The sequence below is a fragment of the Cebidichthys violaceus genome, unplaced genomic scaffold (genome assembly GCF_023349555.1).
Source record: "Cebidichthys violaceus isolate CVI_PGR_0920_01 unplaced genomic scaffold, fCebVio1.0.p SCAF_60, whole genome shotgun sequence".
Taxonomy (NCBI): Eukaryota; Metazoa; Chordata; class Actinopteri; order Perciformes; family Stichaeidae; genus Cebidichthys; species Cebidichthys violaceus.
Window position 1 is genome coordinate 118,470 of NW_027176817.1, and position 5,900 is coordinate 124,369.

The window sequence follows — 5,900 nt, forward strand, 5'->3', positions numbered from 1 at the left end:
TATGACTGTTTTTTGACTTTTTTCGACATGCTATACTATGACCTTTTTTCACTTTTTTTGACAGGTTATAGTATGACTGTTTTCGACAGGCTATACTGTGACTGTTTACGACATAATATACTATGACTGTTTTTTTACTTTTTTCGACATGCTATACTATGACTGTTTTTCTCTTTTTTCAAAAGGTTATACTATGACTGTTTTCGACAGGCTATACTATGACTGTTTACGACATAATATACTATGACTGTTTTTTTTAATTTTTCGACATGCTATACTATGACTGTTTTTCACTTTTTTCGACAGGTTATAGTATGACTGTTTTCGACAGGCTATACTGTGACTGTTTACGACATAATATACTAAGATTATTTTTTGACTTTTTTCGACATGCTATACTATGACCGTTTTTCACTTTTTTCGACAGGCTATACTATGACTGTTTTCGACAGGCTATACTATGACTGTTTACGACATAATATACTATGACTTCTTTTTGACTTTTTCCGACATGCTATACTATGACTGTTTTTCGCTTTTTTCGACAGGTTATACTATGACTGTTTTCGACAGGTTATATTATGACTGTTTTCAACAGGCTATACTATGACTATTTACGACATAATATACTATGACTGTTTTTTGACTTTTTTCGACATGCTATACTATGACCGTTTTTCACTTTTTTCGTCAGGTTATACTATAACTGTTTTCGACACGCTATACTATGACTGTTTACGACATAATATACTATGACTGTTTTTTGACTTTTTTCAACATGCTATACTATGACCGTTTTTCACTTTTTTCGTCAGGTTATACTATAACTGTTTTCGACACGCTATACTATGACTGTTTATGACATAATATACTATGACTGTTTTTTGACTTTTTTTGACATGCTATACTATGACCGTTTTTTTTAACTTTTTTCGACATGCTATACTATGACCGTTTTTCACTTTCTTCGACATGCTATACTATGACTGTTTTCTACAGGCTATACTATGACTGTTTAAGACATAATATACTTTGACTGTTTTTTTTTTTTTTTGACATGCTATACTATGACCGTTTTTCACTTTTTTCGACAGGTTATACTATGACTGTTTTCGACAGGCTTTACTATGACTGTTTACGACATAATATACTATGACTGTTTTTTGACTTTTTTCGACATGCTATACTATGACTGTTTTTCACTTTTTTTGACAGGTTATACTATGACTGTTTACGAAATAATATACTATGACTGTTTTTTGACTTTTTTCGACATGCTACACTATGACTGTTTATCACTTTTTTCGACAGGTTATAGTATGACTGTTTTTGACAGGCTATACTGTGACTGTTTACGACATAATATACAATGACTGTTTTTTTACTTTTTTCGACATGCTATACTATTACTGTTTTTCACTTTTTTCGACAGGTTATACTATGACTGTTTTCGACATGCTATACTATCACTGTTTACGACATAATATACTATGACCGTTTTTGACTTTTTTCGACAGGCTATACTATGACTGTTTACGACATAATATACTATGAGTGTTTAAGACATAATATACTATGTTATTTTTTTGACTTTTTTCAACATGCTATACTATGACCGTTTTTAACTTTTTTCGACAGGTTATACTATGACCGTTTTTTGCTTTTTTCGACAGGTTATACTATGACTGTTTACGACAGGCTATACTATGACTGTTTACGAAATAATATACTATGACTGTTTTTTGACATTTTTTGACATGCTATACTATGACTGTTTTTCACTTTTTTCTACAGGTTATAGTATGACTGTTTTCGACAGGCTATACTGTGACTGTTTACGACATAATATACTATGACTGTTTTTTGACTTTTTTCGACATGCTATACTATGACCGTTTTTCACTTTTTTCGACAGGTTATGCTATGACTGTTTTCGACAGGCTATACTATGACTGTTTACGACATAATATACTATGACCGTTTTTGACTTTTTTCGACAGGCTATACTATGACTGTTTTCGACAGGCTATACTATGACTGTTTACGACATAATATACTATGACTGTTTTTTTACTTTTTTCGACATGCTATACTATGACTGTTTTTCACTTTTTTCGACAGGTTATACTATGACTGTTTTCGACATGCTATACTATCACTGTTTACGACATAATATACTATGACCGTTTTTGACTTTTTTCGACAGGCTATACTATGACTGTTTACGACATAATATACTATGAGTGTTTAAGACATAATATACTATGTTATTTTTTTGACTTTTTTCAACATGCTATACTATGATCGTTTTTAACTTTTTTCGACAGGTTATACTATGACTGTTTTCGACATGCTATACTATGACCGTTTTTTTTAACTTTTTTCGACATGCTATACTATGACCGTTTTTTGCTTTTTTCGACAGGTTATACTATGACTGTTTACGACAGGCTATACTATGACTGTTTACGAAATAATATACTATGACTGTTTTTTGACATTTTTCGACATGCTATACTATGACTGTTTTTCACTTTTTTCTACAGGTTATAGTATGACTGTTTTCGACAGGCTATACTGTGACTGTTTACGACATAATATACTATGACTGTTTTTTGACTTTTTTCGACATGCTATACTATGACCGTTTTTCACTTTTTTCGACAGGCTATACTATGACTGTTTTCGACAGGCTATACTATGACTGTTTTCGACATAATATACTATGGCTATTTTTTGACTTTTTTCGACATGCTATACTATGACCGTTTTTTACTTTTTTCGACAGGCTATACTATGACTGTTTTCGACAGGCTATACTATGACTGTTTACGACATAATATACTATGACCTTTTTTGACTTTTTTCGACAGGCTATACTATGACTGTTTTCGACAGGCTATACTATGACTGTTTACGACATAATATACTATGACTGTTTTTTGACTTTTTTCGACATGCTATACTATGACTGTTTTTCACTTTTTTCGACAGGCTATACTATCACTGTTTACGACATAATATACTATGACTGTTTTTTGACTTTTTTCGACATGCTATACTATGACCGTTTTTCACTTTTTTCGAAAGGCTATACTATGACTGTTTACGACATAATATACTATGAGTGTTTAAGACATAATATACTATGTTATTTTTTTGACTTTTTTCAACATGCTATACTATGACCGTTTTTAACTTTTTTCGACAGGTTATACTATGACTGTTTTCGACATGCTATACTATGACCGTTTTTTTTTACTTTTTTCGACATGCTATACTATGACCGTTTTTCACTTTTTTCGACAGGCTATACTATGACTGTTTTCGACAGGCTATACTATGACTGTTTACGACATAATATACTATGACTGTTTTTTGACTTTTTTCGACATGCTATACTATGACCTTTTTTCACTTTTTTTGACAGGTTATACTATGACTGTTTTCGACAGGCTATGCAATGACTTTTTACGACATAATATACTATGATTGTTTGTTGACATTTTTCGACATGCTATACTATGACTGTTTTTCACTTTTTTCGACAGGTTATAGTATGACTGTTTTCGACAGGCTATACTGTGACTGTTTACGACATGCTATACTATGACTGTTTTTTGACTTTTTTCGACATGCTATACTATGACTGTTTTTCTCTTTTTTCAAAAGGTTATACTATGACTGTTTTCGACAGGCTATACTATGACTGTTTACGACATAATATACTATGACTGTTTTTTTACATTTTTCGACATGCTATACTATGACTGTTTTTCACTTTTTTCGACAGGTTATAGTATGACTGTTTTCGACAGGCTATACTGTGACTGTTTACGACATAATATACTAAGATTATTTTTTGACTTTTTTCGACATGCTATACTATGACTGTTTTCGACAGGCTATACTATGACTGTTTACGACATAATATACTATGACTTCTTTTTGACTTTTTCCGACATGCTATACTATGACTGTTTTTCGCTTTTTTCGACAGGTTATACTATGACTGTTTTCGACAGGTTATATTATGACTGTTTTCAACAGGCTATACTATGACTATTTACGACATAATATACTATGACTGTTTTTTTACTTTTTTCGACATGCTATACTATGACCGTTTTTCACTTTTTTCGTCAGGTTATACTATAACTGTTTTCGACACGCTATACTATGACTGTTTACGACATAATATACTATGACTGTTTTTTGACTTTTTTTGACATGCTATACTATGACTGTTTTTTTTAACTTTTTTCGACATGCTATACTATGACCGTTTTTCACTTTCTTCGACATGCTATACTATGACTGTTTTCTACAGGCTATACTATGACTGTTTAAGACATAATATACTTTGACTGTTTTTTGTTTTTTTTGACATGCTATACTATGACCGTTTTTCACTTTTTTTGACATGCTATAATAACACCATTTTTCACTTTTTCCGACAGGCTATACTATGACTGTTTTTTGACTTTTTTCGACATGCTATACTATGACCGTTTTTCACTTTTTTCGACAGGTTATACTATGACTGTTTTTGACAGGCTATACTATGACTATTTACGACATGCTATACTATGACCGTTTTTTTTTTACTTTTTTCGACATGCTATAGTATAGCATGTCGAAAAAAGTTATAGTACATCCACCGTTGGATATCACATCAAGGTCGGAGTACATGACTCCAGTTGGACAAGAGGACTTTACATCATTGCTGTTTGGACTGTGTTACTCTGATGTGAAATTGTGTTAAGATTTTGAATTTATTGCCCAGAGAACTGTTTTGTTGTCGCTGTTTGCATTCCCCCCGATGCAAGTTTTAAAATTCACAGGAATGCACTGTTTTTTTCTGTCTAAAAAAGTAATTAAAGTCATAAAAGTCACAAAAAGTCATAAAAGTCATTGTATAGCATGTCGAAAAAAGTCATAAAAAAGTCATAAAAGTCATAGTATAGCATGTCGAAAAAAGTCTTAAAAAGTCATTGTATAGCAAGTTGAAAAAAGTCATAGTATAGCATGTCGAAAAAAGTTATAAAAGTCATTGTATAGCATGTCGAAAAAAGTTATAAAAGTCATTGTATAGCATGTCGAAAAAAGTCCTAGTATAGTATGTCGAATTTTTTTTTAAAAGTCATAGTATAGCTGCCATACTATGACTTTTTAAAAAAAAATTTCGACACGTTACAGGATAACGTGAAGACGGACCAATCAGAGGAGACGTCACAGGACTCAGATGACCCGTACTGGATGATGGCCTGTACAGGACACTGACATGTCTCTGCAGCCAATCACAGAGCAGGAACATCAGAGAGTTACACGAGTCATCCTCAGACTGCTTCATTGGAGAAAGAGTTCCTCTGTGGTCATCTTGTTCCAGGAACTATTCTGCATTTGGGACAAATAAATAGATGTGATATCAGACCTTCTTGTTATTGTTTCCTTTTCCACTTTTAGAAATTAAAACCAAGATATTGTTCAAGTCTAATTTTGTAACTCAGAATAAATCTTTATACAACAAACCTCAAAATGCTTTTGATCATTCTGTGAAACAAATGACAACACTTCCTGTTTAACAGAAGTCTTCATCGATATCACAACTGATCACATAACCTGCTGTTAGACCACGTGAGGTCATTCAAATGGGAACCAATCAGCATCTTGCACCCCAACCAGAAGCCTCGCCCCCCCAACAAAACCAACAGATACACTCTGTATCAAACATGAACACACAGTTAACACACAGAGCCACAGACTGACGTCACTCACCTGTCTGCAGGTGATCAGCTCCAGGTGTGTGTGTGTGTGTGTGTGTGTGTGTGTGTGTGTGTGTGTGTGTGTGTGAATCTTCTAAAAACACCAACAGCTGCTCTGTAATCACACCCACAGCT

At 32.9% G+C, this 5,900-nt stretch overlaps 1 long non-coding RNA gene across 1 annotated transcript; it reads right to left on the reverse strand.

Annotated features, from left to right (window-relative positions):
• Positions 1 to 4,293: 4,293 nt before the first annotated feature.
• Positions 4,294 to 5,900, reverse strand: LOC137889986 (uncharacterized). The gene is made up of 2 exons (XR_011105260.1): positions 5,779 to 5,900; positions 4,294 to 5,397 (listed from the first exon to the last, which is right to left on the reverse strand). It is a non-coding gene; the product is annotated as an uncharacterized lncRNA (long non-coding RNA).